Consider the following 14,169-nt stretch of genomic DNA (forward strand, 5'->3'; position numbering starts at 1 on the left):
TTGTACATCCACACAACACAGGCAAGGTGCTATGTGTGCTTCTCTAGCTGCCAAACGGATTGACTCCATCGGTGCTCGCGCCCAGCATGATGTTCCTTGGATCGTCCCCAAATTCTGGGTGTTCGAAGTTCAACGCTTGCCACTGGCTCGCATCCTTAGGGTGACTCAACATCTTGTCTTTTTTATTTATCTCTGGATCTTTTCCGTCATCTTCTCGCTTCTTGTCCTCCCTATCCGCGTGCCAACGCAGGAGCTCTGCTTGCTTAGGGTCCGCGAAATACCGTTGCACACGAGGAGTGATCGAAAAGTACCACATCACTTTTCGAGGAGCTTTCTTCCTCTTCTTGTATCGAGTGATGCCGCACACCAGACATATGGTAGACTCCACGTGCTTGTCCCGATAAATGATGCAATCGTTCATGCACACATGGTATTTCACGTGCGGTAAATCCAGAGGACACACGATCTTCGCCTCCTCGAAACTGGTCGGGCACTTGTTCCCCATGGGAAGACGTTCGTGTCAGAATGATATGTTCTCGTCGAAGCATGTGTCGGTCATTTTGTGTTTTACCTTCATCTCCAGAGCCATGAGCGTTACTTTCAGGCGGTTATCCTCGAGCCTGCATCCTTCATACAATGTAGTAACCGCATCTATCTCCAGTTGATCCATCTTGGCTTTCTCTCGGGTGGCAGCTCTTGCGTTACCTGTCTTCTTGAGAAGCAACTCTTGAATATGAGGGTCCTGCACCCAGCCCATCGATGGTCCATCGTCGTCTGCTCCGGCATTTTCAGCTTCATGATCATGCCCTTCGTCTTGATCTTCCTCATCATCATGTCCGGCATCTTCTACATGATGACTGTGTCCTGCATCTACTTCGTGATCATGTCCTCGAGATTCTTCGTCTTCTCGCCCGCCCTCGCCGCTATTGTCTTGCTGCCCTTCCTTATTTCTTGCCCGGCCACCATGGACGACTTCATAATCATCTTCATCACCTTGCCACTGATAGCCATCCATGAAACCACGCACGAGCAGGTGGTCCCGCACCTGTCTGGAATCTGGGTCCAGAAGGCTCTTCAGCTTGCATCTTCGACACGGACATCTTATCTCCGTCTCGTTCTTTTGAAGCATCTCGGCCTTCATGGAGCTAAAAAACCTATTCATGATGCCTTCGGTCATCGTGCGGACCATGGTCGCCTGCGGGGTAGAGCAGAACGATATTTTAGAACCAATTTTTTTTCCGCATGACTTTGCCTATAAATAGGACCAAAAAGAATGCATAGTGCCAAATTCTCGCCGAAACGGAAATGAATCAACATTCCGGCAAAATATTGGCAAGTATCGCATTTCAAATACCGGTACCTGCAAACACAAACATATGCAACACCACAAACATACGTAGATCTAGGCCATAGAAAGTGTGTACACGTTGGAGGGAGAAAAAAGTAGATCTAGAACATAAAGAAAGCTTTCCCCTTACTTACCTATCAAAAAAGGAAATTTAACCACTTAATTTGGGTGAATCTATGGTGCAAATGAGGTGAGGAGGAGGAGGCAGCCGAGAACAACAAGGTTTGTAGAGGTGGAGAGAATGAAGTGGGGGGAAAGTGAGTGTGAAGTGGCTGTCAAAAATATCTAGCTGCTCTCAGGTTACCGATGGCGCACCTCCAAAGAATGCGCCATTAGTGGTTACTAATGGCGCACTTGGTAAGAATGCGCCATTACTAGTTTTGAAAAAAAACAAAAAAAAATTGTTAGTAGTGGCACACCGTGGATGTGGTGCGCCATTACTAGTTAAAACAAGTAATGGCGCACTTTCCCCTCGTGAGCCACTGCTAAGTCTAGGAAGGGTGTGGGGCCAGGACAAAACTAGTAATGGTGCGCCACGCACCAGGCGCACCATTAGTAATATGGACAATAATGGCACACCTATATCTGGTGCGCCACTTCTATATAGCAGTGGCGCACCACATACATGGTGCGCCATTAATGTCCATATTAGCTATATCCATTTTTCTAGTAGTGTTGCCCTTCTTGAAACTAGTGGTTTTACTAACCATCACCAATTGATGCTCCTATTTGATTTTTACTTTCGCGTTGTCAAACATTGTGAATAGCTTAAGGATCATCATATCAATCATTGATATGTTATAGTTCATCACGAAGCTCTAGTAGCTTGGTGGAAGTGACTTTGGAGAACCATCACTACCTCATCTGGAAGATTAACTCCCACTCGATTCAAGCGATTGTAGTACTCAGACATTTGAGCACATGCTCAACGATTGAGCTTTTCTCCCTTACTTTGTAGACAAATAATCTTGTCGGAGGTGTCATACCCCTCAACAAGGGCACGAGCATGAAATCCCAATTTCATCTCTTGGAACATCTCATATGTTTTGTGACGATCAAAACGTCTTCGACGCCTGAATTCTAAGTCGTTAAGCATTACACATTGAACTATCACGTAGTTATCAAAAACGTATATGTGAGATGTTCGCAACATCCACAGACAATGCTCGAGGTTTAGCACACCGAGTGGTGCATTAAGGACATAAGCTTTCTGCGCAGCAATGAGGACAATCCTCAGTTTATGGACCCAGTCTACATAATTGCTACTATCAACTTTCAACTAAATTTTCTCTAGTAACATATCTAAAACAGTAGAGCTACAGCGCAAGCTACAACATAATTTGCAAAGACCTTTTGACTATGTTCATGATAATGAGTTCAATTAATCATATTACTTAAGAACTCCCACTCAAATAGACATCCCTCTAGTCATTTGAGTGGCACATGATCCAAATCCACTAACTCAAGTCCGATCATCACGTGAGTTGAGATTAGTTTCAATGGTGAACATCTCCATGTTGATCATAACAACTATATGATTCATGCCCGACCTTTCGGTCTCTTGTTTTCCGAGGCCATGTATGTACATGCTAGGCCCGTCAAGTTTAACCCGAGTGTTCCGCGTGTGCAACTGTTTTGCACCCGTTGTATGTGAACGTTGAGTCTATCACGCCCGATCATCACGTGGTGTCTCGAAACGACGAACTGTCGCAACGGTGCACAATCGGGGAGAACACAATTATATATTGAAATTTTAGTGAGGGATCACCTTATAATTCTATCGTCGCTCTAAGAAAAATAAAGTGCATAAAAGGATTAACATCACATGTAAATCATAAGTGACATGATATGGCCATGATCTTGTTCTTCTTGTTCTCCATCACCAAAGAACCAGCGTGATCTTCATCGTCACCAGCGCCACACCGTGATCTCCATCATCATGATCTCCATCATTGTGCTGCCATCGAGGTTGTCGTGCTATCTATGCTATTACTACTAAAGCTACTACCTAGCAATATAGTAAACGCATCTACAAGCACAAACGTTAGTTTAAAGACAACCCTATGGCTCATGCCGGTTGCCGTAGCATTGACGTGCAAGTCGATATTTAACTGTTACAACATGATCATCTCATACATCCAATATATGATATCATGTCTTTGGCCATATCACATCACATGCATACCCTGCAAAAACAAGTTAGACGTCCTCTAATTTGTTGTTGCATGTTTTACATGGCTGTTATGGGTATCTAGTATGATCATGTCTTACTTACTCAAAGCCACAACGGTGATATGAAGATGAACTCTTGGGGAACGTTGCACAGGAAACAAAAAAATTCCTACGCACATGAAGACCTATCATGCTGATGATTGATAACCCACAAGTATAGGGGATCGCAACAGTTTTCGAGGGTAGAGTATTCAACCAAAATTTGTTGATTCTACACAAGGGGAAGCCAAAGAATATTCTCGAGTATTAGCAGTTGAGTTGTCAATTGAACCACACCTGAAAGACTTAGTATCTGCAGCAAAGTATTAGTAGCAAAGTGGTGTGATAACAACAGTAGCAACGGTAATAGTAGCAGCAGTGACAATAGTAGGGGCAGAGTAACAGTAGCAGCAGTGACAGCAGTAGTGACAGAATAACAGTAGCAGCAGCGACAGCAAAAAGCGACAAAGTAACGTAGCAAGGACCACTAGAAAAAACTCATAGGCATTGGATCGGTGATGGATAATTATGTCGTATGACATTCATCATGCAACAGTTATAACCCGGAGAGATATTCCATATGTAGTCATGTATTCCGTATGTAGTCATACGTGCTTAGGGAAAAGAACTTGCATGACATCTATTGTCCATCCCTCCCGTGGCAGCGGGGTCCTAATGGAAACTATGGGATATTAAGGTTCTCCTTTTAATAGAGAACCGGAACAAAGCATTAGCACTTAGTGAATACATGAACTCCTCATACTATGGTCATCTCCGGGAGTGGTTCCGGCTATTGTCACTCCAGGGTTGCCGGGTCATAACACATAGTAGGTGACTACAACTTGCAAGATAGGATCAAGAACACACATATATTGACGAGAATATAATAGGTTCAGATCTAAAATCATGGCACTCGGGCCCTAGTGACAAGCATTAAGCGTGGCAAAGTAGTAGCAACATCAATCTCAGAACATAGTGGATACTAGGGATCAACCCCCATCAAAACTACCTTGATTACATGATAGATCTCATCCAACCCATCACCGTCCAGCAAGCCTATGACGAGATTACTCACGAATGGTGAAGAGCATCATGGAATTGGCGATGAACGAAGGTTGGTGATGACGATGGCGACGATCTCCCCTCTCCGGAGCCCAGAACAGACTCCAAATCTGCCCTCCAGAGGAAGAACAGGTGGTGGCGTCGCCTCCGCATCGTAAAACGCAATGAACTCTCCTCCTTATTTTTTTTTCTGAACGAAAGGGACTAAATAGAGCTGGAGTTGGAGGTGGCGGAGCTCTGAGGGCCCCACAAGCCTGCTAGGCGCGGCCAGGGGGCCCGCGCCTTGTAGGCTTGTGGGCTCCTTGCTCGACTCCTCCGATTGATTCTTGCGCCAGTATTTTTTATATATTCCACAAAAATCCTCATAAATTTCCAGGTCATTCCGAGAACTTCTATTTCTGCTGAAAAACAACACCATGGCAATTCTGCTGAAAACAACGTTAGTCCGGGTTAGTTTCATTCAAATCATGCAAATTAGAGTCCAAAACAAGGGCAAAAGAGTTTGGAAAAGTAGATACGACGGAGACGTATCAACTCCCCCATGCTTAAAGCCTTGCTTGTCCTCAAGCAATTCAGTTGACAAACTTTAAGAGACAGAAGAAAAACTTTTACGAACTCTGTTTGATCTTGTTGTTGCAATTATGTCTAAGTCATATTCAGATTTTCAGCAAGATCATAAGCTAACCACATAAGCAATGACATTTGGGTCTCAAGAGGAACTCATATCAATGGCATAACCAACTAGCGAGCAATAATAATAAGTTTCAAACGTCAACACTTCAATCAAGACAATCATGAAGCAATATGAACATATGGTATCTCACTAGCTCTTTCTGAGACCGCAAAACATAAATGCAGAGCACCTTCAAAGACCAAGGGATGACTGAACATTGTAATTCATGGCAAAGAAGATCCACTCACAACCATACTCAATAACAATTAAAAGCAAAGCATATAAATGACAGAGGCGCTCTCTAATTGGTGCTTTTAAAAGAAGAGGATGACTCAACCGAAACATAAATAGATAGGCCCTTCGCAGAGGGAAGCATTGATTTGTAGAGGTGCCAGAGCTCAAGCTTTGAAGACAGAGATAAATAATTTTGGGTGGCATGCTTTCATTGTCAACACAATGACCAAGAGTTTTCACCATCTTCCATGCTACACATACTACAGGCGGTTCCCAAACAGAAAAGTAAAGTTCTGACTCCCCCACCACCGATCAATCACACTTCACGACTAGCTGAATACTCGGGTGCCGTCCATACCAACAACAGTCCAGGGGGAGTTTTGTTTGCAATTATCTTTTTGCTTTGAGCATGGAACTGGGCATTCCAATTACCGGCCCCTTTCTCGTGACTAATAGTGAATAAACATGTATCGAGGATAACACGCCTAGCATGGAAGATACTGATCGCCCCTCGTCACCACATGAGCGGTTCGAGCATGCAAAACAGAATATTTCTTGAAGGTTTAGAGAGTGGCACATGCAAATTTGCTTGGAACGGCAGGTAGATACACATATAGGTAGGTATGGTGGACTCATATGGAACAACTTTGGGTTTATGGAAGTGGATGCACAAGCAGTATTCCCGCTTAGTACAAGTGAAGGCTAGCAAAAGATTGGGAAGCGACCAACTAGAGAGCGACAACAGTCATCAATATGCATTGAGATTAACCAACATTGAGTGCAAGCATGAGTAGGACATAAATCACCATAAACATGAATATCATAGAGGCTATGTTGATTTTGTTTCAACTACATGCGTAAACATGCGCCAAGTCAAGCCACTTGAATCATTCAAAGGAGGATACCATCCTATCATACTACATCATAATCATCCCAAAATTTATGTTGGCATCCAAGACAAACCATTATAACCTCCAAGCTAATTAAGCATGGCATCAGAAACTATGATCTCTAAGTTGTCATTGCAAACATGTTTCTGTCATAACAAAGCTGAATTAGGAATGATGAGCTAGTCATATTTACAAAAACAAAATGGATCGAGTTCATACCAGCTTTTCTAGGCTGAGTCACTTCATCATATATCGTCATTATTGCCTTTCACTTGCACGACCGAATGATGTGAACAATAATAAGAGTGCTCGTGCATTGGACTAAGCTGGAATCTGCAAGCAAACACAAAGGAGAAGACAAAGTAATATGGCTCTTTGACAGATAAACATATATGCATGCGAGAGCCACTAAACATTGTAACCATGGTCTTCTACCTGGGCCCAAAGAAAAAGAAAACTATTTACATGGGAAAGCTCCCAACAAGCAAAAGAAGAACGAGAAATCTTTTTGGGTTTTCTCAAACTAGACAAACACACGAGAAGAAAGCCAGAAAAAGAAATAAACTAGCATGGATGATACAGTGGCAAGGGGTGAACACCGACTAACAAAGTGAAAGCGTAAGGAAGAATATAAAGTCGGTGAGAAACACATACTCCCCCAAGCTTAGGCTTTTGGCCTAAGTTGGTCTACTCCCAAGGATGGTCCGGGCGATAACAAAAATCATAATGGGGGTTGTACGGGAGCGCTGCAGCTACTACCTGAATAGCTGCCTCACGGAGGCGAGCAGCCTTTGCCTCCCTCTCATACTCCTCTGCCTCTCCTCTAGTTATGTAATATCTTCGTTTTACCTGAAAGTTAAAGAAGGCAGGAGCAGGAAGGGTAATATGGAAAACACGATGTCGGTTAAATATTAGCTGGTATAGGAGGGATTCATTATCCCTCTCAAGGAACTCATAGCGTGTCATAGCGGCGCGATCAAGGAAAGTTGTATGGAGCGGGGGATCTCCTTCGCGGATGGGTACTCCAAGAAAATTTGCTATGCGAGTGGCATAGATCCCACCAAAGAAATCCCCTTCATTAGCATTATTGTTTAGCCTCCTCGCTATTATAGCTCCCATGTTGAAACTTCTATCACCCGTTACTGCGCTCTTAAGAATACTAAGGTCAGGTGCGCAGAGGTGACAATGCTCAATCTTGTCGTTAATGCATCTACCTATGAAGGGGGCAAAATAATGCAAGGCAGGAAAATGATTGCTCCCCATGGTAGCTTGCGTAATATCTCTAGTTTCTCCAACTGTTATACTAGAGAAAAAATCCCTAACCGAAGATTTAGGAGGATCATTGAGACTACCCCAATCAGGTATCTTGCAAATTCTATTGAAATCCTCTTAATCCATGGTATAATATTTGTCATAAAGATCAAACAGTACGGATGTGTCACGGCCAGCTGAAAATTTGAATCTACGAACAAAAGAGGCAGTGAGAGTAGTACACTGTTCACATTTATCGAAGATGAATTCTTCAAGTCCAACATTGTGAACAAGTGTATCAAACGCGTCTTTGAAACCTGCATCAATCATGAATTCATTAGAAGGCCATTCACATGGTTGTACCTGTGCGTTCCTCGGTTGGTAAGGATCGGGTTCCCGAATCGCGAGACGGGGACCCCTCTTGCTTCAGGAACCACCATGATAGTTTCTCCTGAACATCTTCCTTTTCTGAAATTTTTAGTCACTCAAAGGAAAAGTGAACAAGGCTCAACGGAACTCATAGAAACTACTCCAAAAAGTTCCTAGAGGCCATATCACGCATCAAAACTAATTGGGACAGCTAAAATTAGCATGCAAAGCTCAAGAACAGGGTCACCAAGGCAGCAAAAATACGCAACGAATAAGGCACTAGAGCAAAAACTAATTGGATCGACGGAGGAGTCACATACCAAGGAACAATTTCCCCAAAATAGTTTGGTGAATGGGGCTTTGCACAAGGAGATCAAAAATCGCAGCAAGAAGAGCAAGAACACGGGTTTGAGGTGTAGAATGATTTTTTCTGGAGGTAGGAGAAGGAGATGGGAGCTAGAATAAGTGGAGGGGGGACACGTGGGCCCCACAAGCCTCGTCGGCGTGGCCAGAGGGGTGCCAACGCCTCCTGGGCTTGTGGCCCACTAGTGCATCCCCCTGACTAGCTCTGTGTCTCAGAATTTTTCAACAATTCCAGAAAAAATCATACTTGATTTTCAGGGCAGTCGGAGAACTTTTATTTTCGGGACACTTTTCTATGGGACGCAAAAAGCAGAAAACAGGAGAAACTAAAGCTAAATCTATCATTTTTCTTCTAAGCAACCGAAGGTAAAGGTTTGGAACAGAGGGCTGTGACTCTCAGATTCATCCATCATGGTCATCAAAAGAAATCCGCCAATGAGGTTGATCAAGTCTCCTTGACAAACTTTTTTCGAATCGCGTAAAAACGGAGAATTTTCGAATAGTCACTAGGTTACCTCAATGTGGATGTGCATATCCCCAACAAGCAAATCATATTTCATCTTAACAGTAGGTATAGGGCGTTCAAAGCTCACAATAAGAATCGATGAATTTTTTTCAATAGCATTGATGCAATGTACCCGATATTGTTTCTTTGGAAAGTGCACCGTATGCTCATTACCATTGACATGGAAAGTGACATTGCCTTTGTTGCAATCAATAACAACCCCTTTAGTGTTTAAAAAGGTTCTTCCAAGCATGACCGCCGTGGCATCATCCTCGGGAATATCCAGAATAACAAAGTCTGTTAAAATAGTAACATTAGCAACCACAACAGGCACATCCTCGCAAATGCCGATAGGGAAAGCAGTTGATTTGTCGGCCATTTGTAGAGAGATTTCAGTGGGTATCAACTTATCCAGTTCAAGCCTACGATAAAGAGAGAGAGGCATAACACTAACACCGGCTCCAAGGTCGCATAAAGCAGTTCTAACGTAGTTTCCTTTAATGGAGCAAGGTATAGTGGGCACTCCGGGATCACCTAGTTTCTTAGGAGTTCCACCCTTGAACGTGTAATTGGCAAGCATGGTGGAAATCTCAACCTCAGGTATCCTCCTCTTATTAGTCACAATATCTTTCATGTACTTAACATAGGGAGACATTTTGAGCATATCTTTCAAACGCATTTGCAGAAAGACAGGTCTAATCATTTCAACAAATCGCTCAAAATCCTCATCATTCTTTTTCCTGGATGGTTTGGGAGGAAAGGACATGGGTTTCTGAACCCATGGTTCCCTTTCTTTACCATGCTTCCTAGCAATGAAATCATTCTTATCGTATCTCCTATTCTTAGGTTGTGGGTTATCAAGATCAACAGGTTCAATCTCCACATCCTTATCATTTCTAGGTTGAGCATCAACATGAACATCACTACCGATATTATCATTAGGCTCATGTTCATCACCAGATTGTGTTTCAGCATGAGAAACAGAGACATCGTTTGGACTCTCGGGTGTAACAGCAACGGGGTTGCTAGCCTGGAAGTTCCTATCATCTTTCTTTTTCTATCTAGGATGACTAGGTGCATCAGTGCTAACTCCTTGAGAATCTTCTTCAATTCTCTTAGGATGACCCTCAGGATACAAAGGTTCCTGGGTCATTCTACCGCCTCTAATGACAACTCTGACAGAATTGTCATTCAACTCATTGAGCAAGTCATTTTGAGCCTTAAGTACTTGTTCTACTTGAGTAGTAACCATAGAGGCATGTTTACTCAAAAGCTTAAGATCATTGACGTTTCTATCCACACAAGCACTTAAATGACTAAGCATACGAGCATTCTGTTCCAATTGTCTGCTAACATAATCATTGAAACTTTGTTGTTTGGCAACAAAGTTATCAAATTCATCTAGGCATAAGCTAGCAGGTTTATCAAAAGGAATATCTCACTCTCATTGAATCTACGAAGAGAATTTACCTCTACTACCTGTGTCGGGTTATCAAGACCATGGATCTCTTCGATAGGTGGTAGATTTTTGACATCTTCAGATTTCTTAGCTTCTTGCATATCTTCAGGACCGAGGAATAGCATACCTCTTTTCTTCGGAGTTGGCTTCGGAGGTGGTTCGGGAATAGTCCAAGCATTCTCATTGCACAAGATATTATTCAATAGAATCTCAGCTTGTTCCATAGTTCGTTCCCTGAAAACACAACCAGCACAACTATCTAGGTGGTCCTTAGAAGCATCAGTTAGTCCATTATAGAAGATATCAAGTATTTCATTCTTCTCAAGAGGGTGATCGGGCAAAGCATTCAGTAGCTGCACAAGCCTCCCCCAAGCTTGTGGGAGACTCTCTTCTTCAACTTGCGCAAAGTTATATCTTTCCTGCAATGCAGCTTGTTTCTTATGGGCAGGGAAATATTTCTCAGAGAAGTAGTTGATCATATCCTGGGGACTACGCACACAACCAGGAGCAAGAGAAGTGAACCAAGTCTTAGCATCATCCTTTAGCGAGAAAGGAAACAGCTTAAGGATATAGTAGTGGCGCATCTTTTCCTCACTCGTGAATAGGGTGGCTATATCGTGCAGCTTAGTAAGATGTGCTACAACCGTTTCAGAATCATAACCGTGAAAAGGATCATATTCGACCAGAGTGATTAACTCAGGGTCGACAGAGAATTCATAATCCTTATCGGTCAGAAAGATAGGCGAAGTAGCAAACTTTGGGTCGTATTTCATCCTAGCATTCAAAAGATTTTTTTCCACTTGCGCAGTAATTTCTCAAGATCATAGCTATCCTTACAAGCAAGAAAGTCCTCAGCTATCTCTCCCTGCATAACATAACCCTCAAGCATATCAGGCAATTCATATCTAGGAGAGCTAGTTCTAACAGGTGCAATAGCAGGTTCTACTTCAATAATCTCACCAGTTTCAGAAGTATCATCACATGTAGCAGCAACTCTAGCAATTTGTGCATCTAGGAATGCACCTAGTGGAAAAGCAGTATCAAGCAAAGCGTCATCACAAGCATCATGGACAGCAGAAGTAGCATCATCAAGCACAGGCGACACATCAAAATTTCTAGCAGGAAGTGGTGTCGCAAACTTACTCATAACTGAAGGTGAATCAAGTGCAGAGCTATATGGCAGTTCCTTACCTGTCCTCGTAGTTGAGGGCAAGACTTTAGTTTTTGGATCTCTCGGATTCCTCATAGTGATCAGCAGACATAAATCCCAAGTGACTCAGAGAATAGAGCTATGCCTCCCCGGCAACGGGGCCAGAAAATAGTCTTGATAACCCACAAGTATAGTGCATCACAATAGTTTTCGAGGGTAGAGTATTCAACCCAAATTTGTAGATTCAACACAAGGGGAAGCCAAAGAATATTATCAAGTATTAGCAGTTGAGTTCTCAATTCAACCACACCTGAAAGACTTAGTATCTGCAGAAAAGTATCAGTAGCAAAGTGGTGTGATAGCAACAGTAGCAACGGTAATAGTAGCAGCAGTGAAAGTAGTAGCGGTAGAGTAACAGTAGCAGAAGTGACAGCAGTAGTGACAGAATAATAGTAGCAGCAGCGACAACAATAGCGACAAAGTAACATAGCAAGGACCAGTGGGAAAAAATCAAAGGCATTGGATCGGTGATGGATAATTATGTCGGATGACATTCATCATGCAAAAGTTATAACACGGAGAGATATATACCTAGCTGCAGTTCGTCAACGTAATGTAGGCATGTAATCCGTATGTAGTCATACGTGCTTAGGGAAAAGAACTTGCATGACATCTATTGTCCATCCCTCCCATGGAAGCGGGGTCCTAATGGAAACTACAGGATATTAAGGTTCTCCTTTTAATAGAGAACCGGAACAAAGCATTAGCACTTAGTGAATACATGAACTCCTCATACTATGGTCATCTTCGGGAGTGGTTCCGGCTATTGTCACTCCAGGGTTGCTGGGTCATAACACATAGTAGGTGACTACAACTTGCAAGATAGGATCAAGAACACACATATATTGACGAGAACATAGTAGGTTCAGATCTGAAATCATGGCACTCGGGCCCTAGTGACAAGCATTAAGCCTGGCAAAGTAGTAGCAACATCAATCTCATAACATAGTGGATACAAGGGATCAATCCCCAACAAAACTAACTCGATTAAATGATAGATCTCATCCAACCCATCACCGTCCAGCAAACCTACGATGAGATTACTCACGAACGGTGAAGAGCATCATGGAATTGGGGATGAAGGAAGGTTGGTAATGACGATGGCAATGATCTCCCCTCTCCGGAGCCCAGAACGGACTCCAGATCTTCCCTCCAGAGGAAGAACAGGTGGTGGCGGCGCCTCCGTATCGTAAAACGCGATGAACTCTCCTCCTTGATTTTTTTTCCAGACGAAAGGGACTAACTAGAGCTGGAGTTGGAGGCGGCAGAGCTCTGAGGGCCCCGCAAGCTTGCAAGGCATGGCCAGGTGGGCTTGCGCCTGCTGGGCTTGTGTGCTCCTCGCTCCACTCCTCCGGTTGATTCTTGCGCGAGTATTTTTTATATATTCCACAAAAAATCGTTGTAAATTTCCAGGTCATTTCGAGAACTTTTAATTCTGTGCAAAAACAACACCATGGCAATTCTGCTGAAAACAGCTTTAGTCCAGGTTAGTTCCATTCAAATCATGCAAATTAGAGTCCAAAATAAGGGCAAAAGAGTTTGGAAAAGTAGATACGACGGAGACGTATCAATGATCATCTACGAGAGGGAGATCGGATCCACATACCCTTGTAGATTGCTAAGCGGAAGCGTTAATAAACGCGATTGATGTACTGGTACGTCTTCACGATCCATCCCACGAACCGTCCTGATCAAGTGCCGAACAAACGGCACCTCCGCATTCTGCACACGTACAACTCGATGACAATATCCACCTTCTTGATCCAGCAAGAGGGGGCGGAGAGGTAGATGATTTCTCCAGCACTGCGGCGTGGTAGTGGTGGTGGTGCTATTCCAGCAGGGCTTCGCCTAAGCACCGCTGAAACTAGAGGAGAAACAGATGTAGAGAGAGAGAGGGCAGGACGTGGCTGTTTTCTGTTGTGTCTAAAACCTCAAAACCCTTAGTATATATAGGAGTAGAGGAGGGAGAGGGCTACTCCCTAGGGCTGGCATTTTTCCCTTGCGCAAGGAGAGGAGGAGTCTATATTGGCTCCTACATATTCTACGAAGATCTCTATCGGTTTGAACCTCTATGTCAAGGATTCATATAATCTCGTATACTATTCCCTTTGTCATTCGGTATGTTACTTGCCCGAGATTCGATTGTCGGTATCTCCATACCTAGTTCCATCTCGTTATCGGCAATTCTCTTTAGCCATTCCATAATACAAGATCCCATAACTAACTCCTTAATCACATTGCTTGCAAGGCTTGATGTGATGTTGTATTACCGAGTAGGCCCCGAGACACCTCTCCGTTCAACCGAGTGACAAATCCCAGTCCTGATCCATGCCAACCCAACAGACACCCTTGGAGATACCTGAAGAGCACCTTTATAGTCACCTGGTTACGTTGCGATGTTTGATAACCCACAAGGTATTCCTTCGATGCCCGGGAGTTGCATGATCTCATGGTCATAGGTACATATACATTGAAATACATAAAACAATAGCAATAAACTAACACCATCATATGCTACATTTATAGTTTTGGGTCTGGTCCATCACATCATTCTCCTAATGATGTGATCCCGTTATAAAGTGACAACACTTGCC

This window comes from Hordeum vulgare, chromosome 7H, assembly GCF_904849725.1.
Source record: "Hordeum vulgare subsp. vulgare chromosome 7H, MorexV3_pseudomolecules_assembly, whole genome shotgun sequence".
NCBI classification, from domain to species: Eukaryota; Viridiplantae; Streptophyta; class Magnoliopsida; order Poales; family Poaceae; genus Hordeum; species Hordeum vulgare.